This window comes from Vidua chalybeata, chromosome 3, assembly GCF_026979565.1.
Source record: "Vidua chalybeata isolate OUT-0048 chromosome 3, bVidCha1 merged haplotype, whole genome shotgun sequence".
In the NCBI taxonomy this organism is placed as follows: domain Eukaryota; kingdom Metazoa; phylum Chordata; class Aves; order Passeriformes; family Viduidae; genus Vidua; species Vidua chalybeata.
In genome coordinates, this window is record NC_071532.1 from 86506353 (window position 1) to 86526569 (window position 20217).

General features: G+C 39.1%; 1 long non-coding RNA gene across 1 annotated transcript; it reads right to left on the bottom strand.

The window, feature by feature from the left end:
* Window positions 1-380: 380 nt before the first annotated feature.
* On the bottom strand, window positions 381-18610 carry LOC128786047 (uncharacterized). The gene is made up of 3 exons (XR_008430160.1): window positions 18348-18610; window positions 1570-1746; window positions 381-446 (listed from the first exon to the last, which is right to left on the bottom strand). It is a non-coding gene; the product is annotated as an uncharacterized LOC128786047 (long non-coding RNA).
* Between the last annotated feature and the right edge of the window lie 1607 nt (window positions 18611-20217).

A 20217-nucleotide genomic window follows, 5' to 3' on the forward strand; every position in this document is an offset into this window, starting at 1 on the left:
GGGCGTGGGGTTTTATAGGGGGTGGGCCAATGGGGGTGGAAGCCCCCCTCGCCCAATGGGGACAGACAATGGGGGAGTGACATAGACTGCGGTAACCAATGGGGACACGACAGGGGTACAGGGTTCTGGGACAAATAGCGAATGCAGGGATGGGGTAACAGACACAGAACTCTCAGGAGTGGACAGGGGGGTGACCACAAGACTGTCATGGTCATGGTCCAATGATGAGTGACCCAGAGCAGACCACCGTGGGGGGAACATGGGGGTATTCAGGGGTACACTGAACCGGCTAACTAACATATATCAGAACCCCTAACTAAACCCAAACCCGGGATGCAACAGAAAACAATTCTGTATATTCATATTTTGAAGTATAATTGCTTGTACATATAGAAAGTTTGCTTTTCTGGTGTTGTCTTCTTGAACAGTATAGATGAATTAAGATCCTGCAGAATGAAAATAAATAACAAATGAAGAGGACCTGGAATTCTATACCATTCTCCAAGAATGCAACATAGTGTGACACTAAATTACTAAGTCAAACTTTGCATTTTACTAAATCAGCTCTGTTTGGTAGTAATCACAACTGCAGTCATAGTCTTAGTAGTAGTTTGACTAAAATGTGTGAATAAATGTACCTCAGAAGTCAAACACTGAAGACAAAAATCCATTTTCCAGCATCACACTTTCTTGAGTATGCAATGAAAGGAGTGGAGTAAACTACAGGGTCATATCAAACAGGGTACACAAAGCAGTGGACATGTGTTATTTGCTGCAGGCATTTATCCTGCAGGATGTTGACACAAAGAATGCATCCAGGAGTATTACACAAATGTGGTCTATTAAATAGAAGAAGCAAATGTATCTCTTACACATTTCAGAGTATAAAAAGGAAAAATACAGAGGCTGTGTATCAGTTAACAAGTATTTCAAATCACCACATATTTCTGTGAAAATGTTTCCTAATGACCTTGGTTAAAAATTAATTTTAATTAATATAAAATTCAAAAGAACTTAGAGGTTGCTTCAAACCTTATACTTCTCTTCTGTGAAATACTCCAAAATGAAATCACAAAACTTATTCAAACAGGGGATGAATAAGAAGGTTTGAAGTATGCCAAAACCTTTTTACATCAAAAAGTGCAAACTTGTGCTTCATTTGTAAGACATAGAAATGCTCCCAGAACTACTTCACTGCTAAGACCACCCCTCCCCATCCACCCCCCTACAACCATTCCAGAATATCAAGAGGTTCAAACTTGTATTGAAATTGGGTGGCAAAGGTTTAGTTGGTAGATGAGGGGAAGAAAGGGAGAAGCCAGGATAGGTTACAGTGGGAGCTTCTGAGAGAAGTGCTAGAAGCTTTCCCCTTGTTCAACAGAGCCAAGTGACTCCAGAACAGACCAACTGCTGGCCATCAGCTTGCCCATCAGAGATGTTTGCAGCACTTTTGGAATAACATAGTTAAAAAGTGGGAAAATTGTACTATGCAGAAGCATTAAGCAGTTGCAGTCAAGAGAGGAGTGAGAATGCAACTCAGACTCTCAGAAGTGAGAAACAACTGCAGACCTAAAGCCAGAGAAGAAGCAGAAGGAGGTGGTCCCTGCACTGGAACAGACATTCTTCTACAGTCCATGGCTAAGACCATGGTGAGGCAGTTGACACGCTGCAGCACATGGTGGTCCATGGTGGAGCAGGTCGATGCCCAGAAAGAGCTGGAGCAGGTTTCTCTCAGGACCTGTGTGCCTGTGGAGAGAGGAACCCATGATGAAGCAGGTTTTCTGTCAGGAATTGGGACCCTGAGGGGTACTCACACTGATCTCCCATGGGATGAACCCCACACTAGAGCAAGCTAAGAGTGTGAGGAGCATCCTCCTTGAGGAGGAAAAGTGGCTGAAATAGTGGCAAAAATATAGCTGGAATTAGGACCCAGCAGTGTCCTTGGTAGGCATACAGTGGGTAAGAATCTGTATGTTTCAGCTCACTAAACAGCCAAAGTCATGAATCTGGAAACTGAGTCCAGGTTTTAATGAAGCCAACTGAGAAGAAAAGAACTTCGACACAGCAAGAGGTGGAAGCAGGGATGGATCTTGTTTCTTAGCCTACCTAAGCAGCCAGTTCACAAACTAGAATTGCTTTTTTTCAGAATTTCACTGAAATATTTATTTTCAATCGATTTCTGGAATTCCTATTGTCACTTCTGCCTGAAAATAACAAAAAAAAATATTTTAAAACTATCTACACTTTATTTGACTTCTACCAAAATTGTCTGAGACTAAAACTTATAGATTAATTTCTTTGCAGTTGGTCCTCTAGACTTACCTTTTTCAAAGTGAATGGAATGTGATGATTCAAAGACTTTTGATACAGTGAAATGCATTCAGGAAGTAGTTCGGTAAATCATACAAACTTTCTTGTTCTTATACAATAATATAAAGCTGGTACAGAAGATTGTGACCACAGTTCACACAGTAAAAGCATTTGTTATCTCTGCAGTGAACGGTGTCCTATGCAAAAATGCCTATAATTTCCAAAGTATTTTATATATTCAAAGCACCGTGTGATCAGTAGCTAATTGGTAACAAATTTTGAGCAGTTAATTTGTTGCATCTACACAAGCTGAGAACAGTTTGAAATTTTTTTTGTTAACGCTGCAAAACAGTTATAAAGCATCTGAAAATATTTATCACAGGTAAATAATTCCAGTATTGAGAATAAAGCTGGTTATTGAAAAATTAAAAAAACCCAAACCCTAAAATATCCCAAAATAACATACTTTAGAATTTTACCCCCTCAAGGGTTTTTGCATGGGGGAAAATTTAAACTCAGAACTGAGCAACTAATACCCAGAACTTAAATAACTGAGCAAACTGAGCAGCTTAAGAGATACAGTGAGAGGAGATTAAGCCCTTACTCTGGTTCAAAATAAGCAGAAAGCTGAATACCAGTCTCTGAAATGAGAAAGTGAGCTTCTCTGTAAGATACTAGCTACTGTACAATGTAATCATTCTTACTTTCTAGAAGTAAAATTATTCAGGCGGTGTCTTTATTATACTGTAAAACAGGAATATTTTTGAGATACTGAGAAGTTACACAGAGAAAGAAAATGGTCAGCCCAGTGCAATTCAAAATCAGTAAAATGATTTCTGAAGAACAGTTTAATACATTCTACTTACAGTTAAGATACTTGTTTCTTTAGCACTCATCTGCATAAATATTTAAAAAATAATTTAAAGGTACATCATATAATGTTTAATGTAGAGGCTACCAAATTGCATTGAAAATTCATATGCAAAGCCGTTACTGCATCTTATAGAGATCATTTCACACATCCTTGAAGTGAAGATGGTTTAGATAAAACTCAGCACCTGTTTACAATATACACCAAACCTCACATAATGTTTTACTACAAGAAAAAGAAATGGAGTGTCCAAATAAAATGCAGGGGGATTTACTGGCAAAAAGTGTAATTACTTTTGCTAGAAATTGTCCAGGACACTGCAGTTAAAGGTCCTACTGTTACGGAAAATCCCACAAGCTATTTAATGGTTTCATATGGCAGAGGCTGGGGCTTGATTTGATGTCTGATATGAAGTAGGTGATGATAATCTCTGAAAGGTGTTTGTGTTTGAGTCTGCTTTCACTCTAGTTTGAGGGTAGCATAGCATTTACTGTTCTATACAGTTACCAATGTTCTGTGTTAACAAGAAAAAAGAAATGTCAGGTCTTCAGAAAGCTTTGTGATCCACTAAAGGCTGTTTCTCTTGGTATTAGGCATACATAATATTGAAAATACAGGGTATTAAAGGTCATGGCTCAAAGAACCACTGTCAGTATAAGAAGCAAAATCATTAGGGAGAAAGCAGGAAGAAAGCAAACCCTTCAAGGCTGTATTTCAAATACAGTCACAGTCCTGCATAATTCTGATCTGAAATGATAACTCTGTAAATAGGATCTCTCTACTTAAGATACAATCCTAAAATCTTATTAGGGAAGAACCATATTATATACTGGAAAGAAGAGCTGGCAAGCAATATATGAAAAATATTAATCTGTAGTGAGAAATTTTCCTCTGTCTATGAGAGAACTCATAAATACTCAGGTCCTAGGAAAAAAACCTGCTTTCTCTGATGTTGCTGTTTTAGTAGTGTGTATAATCAGGAAACTAATGCATATTAACATAATCTGGGAAATAATTTGGGAAAAATTAATTTGGGAAAAAATTAATCTGTTGTAAGTATTGAAAATTGAATCTATGCTAATATTGATTCATGGGATATAATTTATCTTATGAAAAGGCAGATTACACTAAATGAAGGACGTGATAGTACAAAAGATCAAATGCAAATAAACAGGTATGCTTTAGCAGGTGTTGAGCAGAAGTAGCTATAAAATTGTCATGTCTTTATGTATACATGCACAGCTTTTTTATAGGATTCAATATATTATGAATGTCAAAATGCATTTTAACCTTCTGTTATTTTTAAACAGATATTTTAATTTTTAAAATCAATTCTTATTAAATGTTTCATAAAAATCTTTCAATCTTCTTAAAAAGTATTTTTAGAAAGTCACTTTCTCCACTTCTTTACAATCAATGGTGTTATAAACACATGCAAGTCAGAATGTGAAAGAAAAACCTGGCATGTAGATTTTATTTCAAATTTCTCTTATCTAGCTCATCCTTGCCTCTGTGTTTTTTCAAGGCAGCTAATTTGTGTTGCTCTAATTTTCACTATTTTTGCAGTAAGAAATATAAACCCACTCCTTATTTTTCATGAAAGATAAATTGCATGAACTCCCTTCTCTATTCTAGTGACTAATGAAAAAGACAGATAGCTAGTTTATGCGAGATTAAATGTTCCAAAAATTTGGATGTCATGATCTCTGCATTGCAAAAAAATAAGTACCCTGGAAATTAAAGTGTGTCCTTTAAAATCTGCCATAAATCTCATTGAATGGTAATGATATCTATACTTCTAAGATTTTTTTTTTTAATTTATACTCTAAAATGTACGGAAATGCCTTCAAAATAGACTTAGAATATGTCATTACCACACTTTTGAAAATGGCAAATATACTCTATATTCACTCCCAGTCTTCTCAAAGTTTTACTTGTGCTCTTTGCTATAGGATGAACAAGAATAGCTTTAGTACTTCAGCTATTGGAAGGCTGAGTTTTAAATATTATGTGTAGCTTTAATGCCTGAGGCTCTTTTCCTCCTTTGTTTACTGATGGGGAAGACAAGATACAGAACTCAGAAGTCTTTGTTGCAATTTCATGCTATTGTTTTCCTTCATATTTTCTTTTATGGCATTAGAACCAATGATACCCCATTGTTGTTAATCTCTGACAAACATTTCTTTTTATTGAAGTAATTTACTTTGACCAAATAACTTATGATTTCACAATGGCTCTCAAACTATTATTGCTAGTGGTTCTGAATATAAAAGACTACTTGCAGCTTCCTGATTAAGTTTTTGAGTTAAATCCCTGTAGCTCTGCACAAGATTTTTAATCCACATCGAATAAAAACAATTCTGTAGAAAAAGATTCATCATTGTTCATTAGAAAAGAAGTCAGATGAGTTGTTTTTAACTTGTTCTAAAGAATGGAAGATAACTAGTTCCTATCAAAACCTCTGAAAAAATCTCACTATATTCACAGGGGTATGTTGGAAGAAAGATTAAAAAATTGATAATAAGTCAAAAAATGTTGCAGGCTTTGTTTACTGCAGTTTTATGAAAATTCAGAGAAAGATTCGGTCTCTGGCTTATATTTTTCTTTCTGAGAAAAAAAATATGAAGTGTTACTGTAATTTTAAAGAGTTAATAATGTTCTTCTGCGAAACCTCTCTATGTACAGTTTGCAAGTTATGTGTAATACTAAGGATTTATAAGTTCTTTCAGAGTCTAACCAGAAATTCCACTTCTAGTTCTGTATATCCCACTTTACATTAAAATCCCACCAAAGTTATTGAATAGTTTGTTATTCCAGGTGAAGTTCTTTTGTAGAAAAAGACTGGCTTTTTTTTTTCTTCCCATGCCTCTCCAAGTCTGGATGATAAAAGGTGGCATTTTTCTCTGTTTCCTAACATGTTTTCTTACTACGTTTGTCCCAAATTGATAGAAATCTTTTGTCAGAGTGTGTTAGGCTCTGCCCCTCAATACCTTCAGTGAGGTGATGGGCAGCACAGGAAGTTGGATTCTGGACTTAGTTGTATCCTTCTTCTTTTAAATCCTTCCTATTTACTTTCCTCCCGTGCTGAGCTGATCCTGGCTAGGAGTGCATGCCCACCAAATCTGCTCTCTCACTCCTCTCCTCAGCTGGAAAGGGAGGGAAAAATTATAAAAGAAGTCATGGGTTGAGGTAAGGACACAAAAAGATCACTTGCAAGTTAATCTCATGGGCAAAATAGGGAAAAATTTATCTGGGGAAAAATTAATTTAATTTGTTACAAATCAAACCAAAGTAAGATAAATAAAATAAAATCTTAAAACCCTTTCTCCCAGCCTTCCTTCTTTCTGGGCTCACCCTCACTCCCAAATTCTCTACCCCTCCCCCTACAGAAGTGCAGGGGGATAGAGGTTATGGTCAGTTTGTGACACACACGTTGTGGGTCACGTTGTGACCCACTTCAGTGATACAATATAAGGATCTGTTACATTTTTATGAAAAGATAGTGAGTGTGTGTGAAGGTCATGGTTGAAATTGCAGTTTAAGTCTAAAAATGTCTCTACTTTTTACTTAGGAATTACGTTTCATGAGCATTATACTTCATTGCTGTGTCCTTCTTCATTGTCCTGCACTTTCAACAGAACCTTAAATTATGTCTGGAACAGAAGAAGGACAAAGGGTAAAGGACAAAAGTCCTTATCCATTTGTTTGCATTATATCAAATTGAAGCAAAGTGAAGTCAAATGTCAAAGTGAAGTCAAATGAGTGTGATATTCCTCACACTCATCCCCTTCATGCTTTGGCTTGGAGTCTTCAGTGACCTGCAGGTAGATCTTGTTCCACTGTGGCTGCACAGGAGCAGTCTGCATCACCACAGGCTGCCAGGTAATCTCTGCTCCAGTGTCTGGAGCACATATCGCCCCTCTTCTTCACTGGTCTTGGTGTCTGCAGAGCCCTTGATTTCACAGTTTTGCTCTCCTCTTTCTCACTGCTATTGTTTGTGCCACGGAGTTCTTTTTCCCCCCATCATAAATACATTAGCCCAGAGGTACTACTACTGTCTCCTATGGGCTCGACCTTGCCCAGTGGCAGGTCCACCTTGGAGCTGGCTGCCATTAACTCTGCTGGACATGGGGGAAGCTTCTTGCAGCCTCTCCCAGAAGCCACTCCTGTGGTCTCCCCTCACTACCAAAACCTTACCACTCAAAACCATTACATGTCTACAGTTCCTTGCTATCTATAGCTTCTCTGTACTGGTATGGGTTACTTTATGTGCTGTAGTCCCCTCAGGGGTATCCCTGCTCTGGCATGGGTCAGCCACGACTCCAGTAGTCTCAGAAGACTTTGTCCTCATGGCATGGAACTCCTTCCAAGACTGTGCATCCAGCTGTAAGCCTAGCAGTGTCCTTTCCACAGTGTCTCTCTGCTTCCTCCTTCATTTTCTCCAAAACTCTGCCTCTTCACAGTTCTCCTCTGGTGTTCTCTTTTCTGTTTCTACCCATGTTCCCTCTCACAGTTTTCCTTGCTGTGTCTCCTCATTTCTTCCAGCTTGTTTCTCCTTTCATATATTCCCACATATGAGTCCACATGAGTCCTCATATCTCCTCACATGAGTCCACATCTCCAACTCCTCACAGCTTCCACCTGTCTTATTTATATCTGACAAGTGGTTCTATGTGTTCCCCTCACCAGCTGCAGCTGTGGGACACAGCAGATTTTCAACCACTGCAAAGAGCTCATGTTCTCCTCCTACAAAGGGGTTAATCTGAGGGGCAAGAGCAGAGAGACGTCATAGTCTCACTTCTGAGAAGGATTAACAGGCAAAAATGTGACAGGAAGGAGCACTGCTCCTGTCCATTCAAAACTCAGGAAGCATAGGAATATAGAGATGGAAAATGCTGGGACCTGAATGCAGCAACGTGTGAGAGCAGCACAGCCTGAGATTTCCCAGATCTGCATGACATCTTACAATTATTATTGCTTATGAGAAAAAACAGATACAGATAAACAGATAGTACTTGATTTGATTTTATGAAAGGAAGAGTATGAAAATAGTTGCCATTATGATCATAAATCACATTATGTAGGAGATACACATAAAGAAGTTATACACACTGTGTAATGAAAACCATTTGTTAAAGCATGAAATGCTTATATTTTACAGAGAAACTGCAACACATAATTTAAAATGCATGCTATAATGCATCTCTTTATAATATAACGGATCCACCATGTGGACAATTTTCAAGTAAAATATTGTCTTGGACTCAAAGAATGTTATATTAATAATTAAGAGAAATATATCACTTTCTATATTTTTCATATAAAACCTGGCAATACCAGAAGTTAGAAAATTCATTAAAATTCATTGCTTAGCCTTAGCCTTCTTGCATCTATCATAACCTCAGTCATAGGTCACCAGTTCATGTTTTGTTATGGCCATGAGAGCTGTTTGATCATGACTTGTTAGTAATTGCACACTGTTACTTCTGCTGCATCTCATGTACAAGATGTGCTACAGTTCTGCTGGAAGTTAGTTTGCATTTTGGAGCAAAAAGGTTTAATAGTTATTAAAAAATATTAATTGGTAAGGAAGATACATAAACTGAAATTTTTATTTCAGTTATAGCTCTTTTATTTAACTTCTACGGGGAAAAAAGAAATTAGACTTTTTAGACTGTCTATATTTAATACATGCAAATGTGTCTTTGAAACAGAGGGTTTACATATGTTATTTCCTCAATTGGGTCTCCATATTGTCTGGGAAAGTGTTATTTGGCCTGAAGCAAAGCCATGACAGAGATTATGTTAACAAAGAAAAGAATAGTCATGACCAAGAACTCAATCTCATGCCTCTGTTTATTAACTTGTATTGATGTAGCAATAAAATTTATTGTTATGATAATTCACACTGTCATTTTGCCTAATGCTGGCCTTTAGGCAACAAGCAATTATTTTTTTATTCATTATTTTTGCTATTAATCTATTACATATTTCTTACAAAAGCATTGAAACCTGCAAAAAATTATCAAGTGAGTCTTGATACAGGTTTTTTTCCCATACTGACAGTGCCTTAAAGCCTCAACTGTTGAGTTCTTTATTCATAGAATCATAGAATAATAGAATTATGAAATCATGGAATCATAGATAGGCTTGGATTGGAGGGACCTTTTAAAGACCTTGCACTTGGTCCTTGGCATGTTAAACCATGTTAGATTCCCATGGGTCACTTCTTGAGCTTGTACAGATCCCTCTGGATGACACCCAGTTCTTCAGGTGTATCAATCATACCACTCAGTTCATTGTCATCTACAAATCTGCTGAGAGTGTCCTTGATCCCTTTGTCCATTTCATTAATGAAGCTATTAAATTACAAGGGTCCCAATAAAAACCCATGAGGGATACCACTTGTCACAGATCTTCATAGGGGTTCTGAGCTGTTGACCATTACCCTCTGGATGTGACTATTCATTTTCTTATCCATGTAATGCTCCAGCCACGAATCCATCTCTCCAATTCACAGACAAGGACTTGCCCTTGGTTAAGTTGTGATGGTTGTCTTGAATCTCCTCCTTGTTCTCCATGTGCCTCGGCATGGATCTGTTCTATGATCTTTCTATACACAGAGGTGAGGCTGACAGGTCCATAGTTCCAAGGGTCTTTCTACAATTTTGAAAGATGGGTACAATGTTTCCCTTTTTCCAGTAACTGTGTCTTCACCTGGTTGCCATAACTTTTCAAATATCATGAAGAGTGGCTTGGCAACTGCATCTGCCAGTTCCCTCAGGACTCTGGGATGTGTCTCATCGGGTCCCATAGAGTTATGTACATTCAAGTTCTTCAGGTGATGATGAACCTGATCTTCAATCACAAGAGAAGCCCTTTGCTCCCTCAATCTCCATCCACTTGAGAGGTGAGGTAAGAGAGTTGGCCACTGAAGACTGAGGCCAAAATTTGTTGAGTACCTCAGCCTTCTCCTCATCCATGTTACCAGTGTTTCAGCATTGTATCAGCAGGGATATACCTTCTTTGACCTTTCTTTTCTGGTTAACATGCCTGCAGAAGCTTGTTATTTGCATCTCTTGCCAGGTTTAGTTCCAGCTTCTCACCTCCTCCTTACACAACTGAATACTCGTCCCAGGTTACTTGTTCTTGTATCTACTGCCTGTGCATTTACTCCTGGGGATTTCTAGCTCTTTCACTCTATGGAAGACTTCCTTAAAGATTTGTCAGCTCTATCCCACTCCCTTGTCCCTGGCAGTCTCCCCAGGGAACTTATTGACGATCTTCTAGAAGAGATGGAAATTTGCTTTCCTAAAGCTGAGGGGACTAACTTTACGCCTTACCTGACCCATATTCCTCAGGACTGCAAACCCAACCAATGTATGATCACTGAAGCCCAGGCTGCCTCCAATCTCTATGTTCCCTCTTAGCTCCCTTCCACTGATGACCATCAGATCCATTATCACTCCCCTATGAGTCTATTAACTGGCTCAAGAATTATTGTTTTGGCTCTTAAAACATGTCTAATTTCAAATTTTATTTTTGTCTAAATTAATTTTGGATACTTTGCTTTATATTTTTCTTGCTATTGCTCGCTCATATATCCTGCATTGAGAAGTCTTCTCACAGATGCATCCTCTTCTATGTGTTTTTAGGTAGGTTATGATTCTTTTGTCTTTTCTCTTAAATGCCCATGCAAACTGTGAGTGAAATCCAGCTCTAGACTCAGACATTTGTACCCAGATATCTGTAATGTAGATATCTATATGTAGATTTGATAGATGTCTAAGCTTTCATCACAGTCTGTAGAGGTCTAATCAACACAAACACTCCTAGTGAAGTCTTCATGTAGGTGTGTCTATTTTAGAATGAGCTAAAAGTCTCTCAGTATGCATCAATTATATTGATCAAAGTCCCAGACCAGTTGTCCAATTAGAAGTATTTCATGGTATTTTAGGTACCCTAAGGCATCTGAGGAATGGCAGGAATGGCAGATGTTACATAGAGCATGCAGGAGAGACACAACGACCTAGAGTAATACCTACAAGGCAATACACATAGATAATTCAGTCATTCCTAAAATACATACTGAATATAAAGTAAGCTTAATCATTTAGTTCACTTGCAGAAATCTACATTACAGACACCTCAGCTGTACATGCTTGTATCCAATGCAACCCAACTTGCAAGAGCTAAATCTAAACTTTTGTGAAACTGTATTTTAGTTCTTGTATCACTTTTGCAAATTGCTCTCAAACTCAATCAGTTCTTAAAATTAATTTCTGAATGTGAAATTCTAACAGAGAACTTATAAATGCTAAGTACACATGTAACATCTTATTTTTTTCCCCTCCTTAGCAATTCATACTTCTGTGGAGGATCCCTTTATTCTTATATTTTTGATACTGCCTTGTGTTGATCTTCCATGATGATCTTCTAAATCTTTTTCCAGAACAACGTCTTTTCACTGTCTGTTTGACTATATAGAAATGAAAAGCATTTGCAGAAGGTCAACTTGATATTTTTTCCCTGAAGTGTTGTGACACTCTTCTTCACATACCAAAAGCAAGAATCTCCAAAACACTAGGAATTAAAGCTAGCATAGTGTTTAAATTCTAATGAGCTTTCTGCTTCCAAGACCAGTTTACCAGCTGGAATAATCTGCATAAGGAATTCACAGAATCACACAATCACTAGGTTGGAAGAGACCTTCAAGATCACCAAGTCCAACTGATGCCCTAACACCTCAACTAAACCATAGCGCCGAGTACCACATCCAATATTTTAATAAATTCATCCAGCGATGGTTACTCCACCACCTCCCCGGGTGGACAAGGCCAGTACTTTATCACTCTTTCTGTAAAAAAATTTTTCCTAATATCCAACCTATATTTTTCTTGGTGCAGGTTAAGACTGTGTCCTCTTGTGTGGCATTGCGTTGTTTTCCCCGGACCCGGGTAGGTCTGGAGAACCCAGCTAATGGCGCTGCTTCTCGGCGGGACCGAGGCTGCCGCGTGGCCCGGGCGCTGTGGCATTCAGTGCACCGGGGTGGGGCTGGCTGCGCTCTCTGATTGGCACTGGGACGAGACAAAGAGGCAAAGGAATGTCCACCCTGTCCTGCGGGTTGGCTGGAGAAGGTTTATTGTCGCGTGGTGCTGCGGTGGAGAACAGCATCTGCCCCCACCGTCCGTGTGGACAGAAATGGTGATAGGACCGAGGGTGCATGGGATTTTACAGGGGGTGGGCAGACATGGGCGGAAGCCCTCCTGCCCAATGGGGACAGGCAATGTGGTGGTGACATGGACCACGGCGACCAATGGGAACACGACAGGGGTGGATACAGGGCTCTGGGACAAACAGGGACACGGGGGTGGGGTAACTGACAGAGAAGTTTCAGGAATGAACAGGGAGTGGCTACAGGAGTGACGTGGGGAAGCTCCAATGGCAGGCAGCCTGGAGCAAACCATTGCGGGGGGAACAGGGGTGTACACAGAACTGGCTGACTAACATTATAGGGCCCCTAATCTGAACGCAACCTGGGATGCAACACTCTTGTTCTGTCAGTTGCTGCCTGCAGAAAGAGACCAACCCCCACCTGACTACAACTACCTTTCAGGGAGTTATAGAGAGTGATAAGGTCACCTCTGAGTCTCTTTTTCTCCAGGCTAAACAACCCCAGCTCCCTCAGTCATTCCTCACAGGGCTTGTGTACCAAGCCCCCACCAGCCTTGTTGACCTCCTCTGGATGCACTCAAGCATCTCAACGTCTTTCCCAAACTGAGGGGCCCAGAACTGGACACAGCACTCAAGATACAGCCTCACCAGTTCCAAGTGCAAGGGAAGAATAACCTCCCTGCTCCTGCTGGTCACACCATTCCTAAGGCAGGCCAGGATGCCATTGGCCTTCTTGGTCACCAGGGCACACTGCTGGCTCATGTTCAGTCAGCTGTCAACCAGCACCCTCAGGTCCCTTTCTGCCTGGGCACTGTCCAGCCACACCATCCCCAGCCTGTAACATTGCAGGGGGTTATTGTGGCCAAAATACAGGACTCAGCACTTGGACTTATTAAACTGCATCTTATTGGACTCAACCCCTCCATCCAACCATTCCAGGTCTCTCTACAGAGCCCTCCTAACCTCCAAAAGATTGACACATACTCCCATCTTAGTGTCTATAAAAAACTGCAAGTGAAAGACTCAATACCCTCATCCATGTCATCAATAAAAATATTGAACAGAACTGGTCCCAGCACAGACCCCGAAGGACACCAATGGTGACTGGCTGCCAGCTGGATGCAGCACCGTTCATCACCACTCTCTGGGCTCAGCCAACCAGCCAGTTATTAACCCAGCAAAGAGTGCTCCTGTCCAAGCTGTGGGCTTTTCCAGGAGTATGCTGTTGGAGACAATGTCAAAGGCCTTGCTGAAGTCCACATAGACAACATTCACAGCCTTTCCTGCATCCACTGGGAGAGTCATTTGGTCATAAAAGGAGACCAGGTTGGTCAAACACAACCTACCCCTCCTAAACCCATTCTGGCTAGGTCTGATACCCTGGCCATCCTTTTAAGTGCTGTGTGATGACACTCAATATAAACTGTTCCATTACCTTACTGGGTACTGAGTTCAGGTCTATAATTACTGGTCTATAATTACTAGGATCCTCCTTCCCACCCTTTCTGTGAATGGGTGTCACACTGGCCAGCTTCTAGTCATCTGGAACCTCACCAGTGAGGCAGGACAGTTGGTAAATGATGGAGAGCGGCTTCACAAGCTCATCTGCCAGCTCTCTCATCATCTCATGGTGGATCCCATCTGGGCCTATAGATTTATGAATATCCAAGTGGCTCAGCAGTTCTCCGACTGCCTCCACCTGGATAACAGGGAGAAATTCTGTTCCCCGACAACATCTACCAACCCAGGAGGACAGCTGTCCTGAGGACAAGCTGTCTTCCCACTAAAGACTGAGGCAAAGAAGGTGTTAAGCACTTCTGCCTTCTCCTCATCTGTAGTTACTAAGTTCCCTCTTGCATCCAGTAGAGAACAAAGGTTGGTCTTACCCTTCCTTTTGCTGTTAATATATTCATAAAAACATTTTTTTTTGTCCTTTACAAAAGTTGCCAAATTAAGTTCAAACTGAACTTTGGCCTCCCTAATTTTTTTTTCCTACGTGCCCTAGCAACCCCTTAAATACTTCCTGAGAGACCTGACCCTCCTTCCAAAGATGATACATTCTCTTTTTATTCCTAAGTTCCTTCGAAACCTTGTTCCCCATCCAAACTGGATACACATAGCATTTGACAAGCTCTCTCTTTTAGAAACTTTCTTTAAAACATGTTTACCACTAGAGATTTTTGCACCAAAAATAAACCTACAAGAAGACTAAGTGAACATCACAGGCTCAAAGGAAGCAGAGACAGAGGTTTTGTTGGCTAGGGTTAAACAGGTGCATATATCCTAAAGGTAGTTAAATTCTTCTACAAAATCTTTCTACCACACAAGAACATGCTAACAGATTTTCTTTTTTGAGCTTAAGGGTAAATCCCAGTATTTCACTAGACTTCAACAGAGGAACAAGTTATTTATATGGGGAAAAAGACAGTCAATAAAATACATCTGTAAAGCATCTTGTAAGAAAGAAGGATAATTTAAAAATCAATGTATTATCCAGCTTCCAATGAATAGAAACGTTCTTTTTTAATTGGTGCTTTTGTAGAACTCTTGCCATAAATATAAATGTTATAAATGTAACATGCAAAAAATCCTATCTGCTAATTAGTCTTTGCCTTTTGTTACAACTATTATGTGTCTAAGTACATCAATCTAGAAAGACCGTAAGACTATCAGCTACTTTGATGACTGGAGATGTATATCCTTACTAGAACATGAGACAAAAATTTCAGCTAGCATTACTGCTCTTTAATCTGGGTTGAGCAAAATCTGATGGCTTCAGTTTTGCTATTTGTGGGTTAAAAATACCATAACAGACAAAAAAGAAATGTTACTAGTATATATGCATAACTAGTATGCAGGCTACAACTGCAGAGCAAATTCCTTTCTCTCAAACAACACAGATTAGAAGCATATCAGTAAGGATGTGATACTTCTGGTCATTTGCCAGACTTCGAGAAGTAGAATTTTCTCTTCCTGAATGTAACAAAATATTTTTCAAAAAAGTTTCAAAGAAAAGACTATATTCCAGCATAATTACATTTTAGGGAAAAAAAAAAAGATGATAGAGTACTTAAATTGCTGGTTCATTACATTTTAGCCTTTAACTGCAGACAGTGCCAGTGAGGTTTTATGTATCACGTAATCCCATTTAAATTCTGCAGTGAGAAGCTAATTGAGACTTACGTGATGTGTCATCCCTGTGTAGGCCATCTGCACAGGCTGAATTGCATTCGGAGTCAGCCTGTGAGAAACTACAGAGTACCCAATTGCTGCTTGTTGGGAAAATAAGTTACAAATTTATCTCCATCTAAAATAATGTGGTAAAATGAATTACAGGCAGTTATAAAATAGTCCAGGCTTCTGTACTTCTATATTGGTTGAACAGCTTTAGCTCAAAATCTGTTTTCACTCTCTCCAAAGAAGCTGTCATTTGGCTGTTTTGTTTTTTTTTTTTTTTTTTAATACATGGCACTGTAAGTAACCCAGCAACTGATCCAGAATCTTTATCCTCTGCATTTTGTATAGACAGAAACATAAAGAAATGTTCCTTGAGGTTTTCAATATATTACATAATAAACCCTCATCCTTTCAACCCTCCCCCACTCTCAAATATATTTTCCTAAAGCTACCATAGTCAAAATAAGAGTGAAATGGCAAAGAAGCAAAGAAGGAGAGGGGAAATCAACTTACAAAAGTCATGTACATGCAGCTCAGAAAGGTTTCTGGTTTAGGAACAGTTTTGCTTTGACTGTTGCTTTTGAAAGTAATATTAATGTATTATCTTCACCTCACAGCAAAAGTGCAAGAGGATCAAGTAAGGGCTGATTTCTGAGAAGCTGTATAAGAATAACAAACTCTAAATTATTCCCTACATTGGCTGTAGATATTTTGTGTCACACTAAACTAATATCTGTGTGATAATAAAGGAATGACGGATGGAGAAGACAACCCATCCTTCTAAGGCAAATACAAAGTTTTATAGAATTATAGAATGGTCTGGGTTGGAAGGGGCCTTGAAGATTTTCTAGTTTCAATCCCACTGCCATGGGCAGGAACACCTCACACTAGTCCATGTTGCTCAGTGCCCCATCCAACCTGACTGTGGAGTTTTCCAGCTTCATCTTCATCTGTGTTTGTTACTGGACATATAAAAAGGGTAGATTATTGAATGATCCAAGTGGTTTTCACATTCCTTCTTTACAGATAATAATGCTTCTTGAAAAGAAAAAACAAACAAACAAAAAACAAAACAAAACAAACCCACAAAAACGAACCAAAAACCAAAAACCAAAACAAAAAGCAAAGGAACAAAAAAAACCCCACACAAAGAAAAAACCCTAACCCCCAAAGAAACCAAACCAAAAAAAAAAAAAAAAAAAACATACAAGAAAAACAACATGGCAGCCTTTAACTTGCCCAAAACACTTTTTTTTTTTTATTTGGCTGTAGATGTTGCACCTTTCTTAGCTCTGTAGAAAGGTGATTTCCTTTGACTTACATGGGCAGTGAATCAGATAATTTTAAATAGCAGCTCTAGAAACACTTCTGTCAACAAAAGGCATACACAAATAGGGTTCAAATGTGTTTTTGATAGTGGGAAGGAATTGCAAACTGTGTGGAGGAAAGCTACAATAAATTTCTGCACTAAAATAAAGCAAATTTCTCACTGAAAAATAAAACTTCCCTCTCTTAAATTTATAATAGGCTAACAACTAGACCGGACAACCTCATCCATGGATGAGAATGACAGTCTGAGGCACTGAGTATAGAATTCTCCCAATGTTTGACAGCAATAATATCACATGAAAGTTTAGGAATTGTAGACAAAAATGCTTCTTTCTTGGCTTTCATTTTTCTTGTTCCTGAAATGAAAGGGTTTTTTTCTTTTTTTATGAAATATTTAATCAAGAACTCCAATTTCTATAAACACACATACCATCTCCCACTTCTGAGGAAACATTTTCAAGATGTCCAACTCTTTTTCCTGTAAAAAAATTGTTCCTTTCGTAAAATTCATGGAAGAGTTTCTTGAGGTTTTGAGGTTTGAAGTTTATCAGAATTTTTGGAGAAATACACCTGTGAGTTGTTCCTCAATATTCCAGATACACCCACAGAAAAAAATGCAAACAACATTTGCTGCCAACAAATAGACTCTACTCAGCTGATGCTTCAAAAACAAAAAACAAAAAGAAGAAATAAAGCTTCATTGCAAACTAGACATTTATATTCAGTCTTTTCATAGTGATCAAATCCAGACATGAAAATAATAAAGAATTGGCTCCAGAAAATGTGCACAAGAATCATGGCCTGACCAAGCTTGCTTATTTAGATTTTTCTGTCATAGCCATTTCTGCTTCATCTGTCACTAAAATCACAACTTTCCAAGAGTGATTGAATATTAATAACCACAACAAATATAATGCTTCAGGGTTTGGGGTTTTTTTCCTACTAGACTTTCTAAATTCAACTGAAATCTGAACTCCCTTTTTCAGGATCTGTGTGTGCATATCTAAGAACATGCAGGCAGAGGAGACAGGAAGTGGCTTTCACTAGCTAGAAGATACTTTGTGAAAAAACTGCCAGTCTCGTGACAGTTATATGGATGTCTAAAATCATTATATAGTATTAGTTCACTTAAATTTAAAATGAAAAGTTCATCAACCAGACATTTGTATGCTGTGAATATACAGAGATATATTCTAGAGAGTGAAATAAAAGATTTAGTTTATATTCTCTTCTTGTTGCATCGGTACATTTACTATTAAAATTAATGGGACCAATGTCTATATATAAAAAGACTCTTTATTTACAAGGTGTGATATGAAAGCAGAAGAATTATAAACTATTGGAAGAAAGATCGAAGTCATGTTAAATGACATATGAGCCTCATATAGTTCCTACTGCATTTAAAAATATTAAGACTAGTCAGAGAACAATTGAAGCAGCAACTTAACAGAATATCTTATGAATATGAACTTTAAAAACTACAGACCATGTTTTTTTGCGGCATTCTGATGTCTCTCCCGGCTCCGGAGCAGCTGCCATGCCTGGCGGGCCACCGCGGCTCCTCTGATCCCAGTCCCGCCGCTGCTCCCGGGCTCCGCGGCTCCGGGAAGGTGGGTTGGCCACTTCTACTGCCGCATGTGAGGGACCTTGATAAAGGGGGTGAAGGAAGGACCAAATTCCCCGCGGCAGGAGCTGAGAGCATTTTATTGGTGTGCTCCCAACTCCTGTATTGGGGAATATGGCCGCCCGGCCCCGGCCTCGTGGGGCCTTTATCAGGGGTGGAGCGGGGGGGGGTCACATGGTCTGGGGAAGCCAATAGGGATGCAGTAGGGGAAGGCACTGGGCCCCGGGGTGGTCCTGGGGCGTGGCGTGGCCCGGGGGAGCCAAGAGGGGCATGGCAGGGGCGGCGCCGGGGCCCGGGGCAGTCCTGGGGCTGCAGGGATGTGACATGGCCCGTGGGGGGGCCACTGGGCATGCAGCCGGGCTGGAACTGGGGCTGGGGCGACCCCGGCCGTAGGGGAGGGGTAACGGCAAGAAAGGACGGGAGGGATGGGAGCCGGGCCCGCGTGGTAATGCAACCCGGGAACCGGCTACCACGGGGGGGAAACCCAGGGTACACAGAATTTGCTAATACAAACCAGAACCCCAATCTAAACCCAAAGTCCCAGATGCAACAGTTTTTATAAGGTTTTTTTTTAATAGCAAAAATTAAAGTATAGATAGGAATAACTTGTCAAGAAGAAATTCAAATAATATATTTTGTATAATCTGTTGTATGATAAAGCACATACAAAATTTCTTTTTTTGTTGTTTTGTTTAATGTTTTACTAGCAAATTTGAAGTTGACGAAATTAAAAAAAAAAGAATCTGATGTTGCTGTCTATAATGACATAATATCTCTTTACAAATAAATATCCTTGAGACCAAATACTCTGTCCTCTGGCTTAAATACTAAATTAAAAACCATAACTATTTGTATCAGTGCATGAGCTGCATATTTGCTTTTCTGAGCTTTGAATATGCCTGAATTTTTTTAACACTTTATTATATTTCAGCATTCTTTCCAGGTAGCATAATACCATTGGCCAGAATAATGGTTCCAAGAGGTAAAACTGAAAAAAGAGAAAATGAAGCAGAAATATACCTGTCCTTCCAAAACAGTGGGGTACTCTTTAAGGCTGAATCAATAATTGTAGTCACTCAAGTCTACTCACAGTTGGAACGGTGTCCAAAGGTTTGATTTGAAAAGAGAGAATAATCTCCTAGATATCAGGGTCACTCTTTTTAAGTGCTCTCTCTCTCTCTCTCTCTCTCTCTCTCTCTCTCTCTCTCTCTCTATATATATATATATAAAGAGTTCTATTACCTTTCTACCCACACATTTTCAAGTTGTTATTCAAGCATATATTACATGAAATTGGATTGCTAAAATAGTACTCAATGAATGTTAATAATCATATTTTACAATTTATCGTATTTTACATCTTTCATCAAGTAAATAGAGCATTTGCATTTTTTCTTTTATTTTCTAAAAAAACAGGGTTTTTTATTTTCTTAACAGTCAAAATATAACTCTAACTGGAGTAAGTTCTATTACATAGCTGTATTTTACACTGTAGAACTAGAGGAAGTGCAAAACAACAATGAAGCCTCTTAGAAAATAATATTTTCTCTTCTGTTTTGAAATTTCTGGGGCTGAACAGGTGATTATCTGAATTCATCCCAAGTGAAACTGAGCTTAGATGAAAGGTGGTGACAAATGAATGTATATTTTAAGTTCAGCCTGCATTCATTCTGTTGTGAACCACTTGCCCAATGACGCTGGATAAGGTACATCTTATCTGGATACCAGCTCC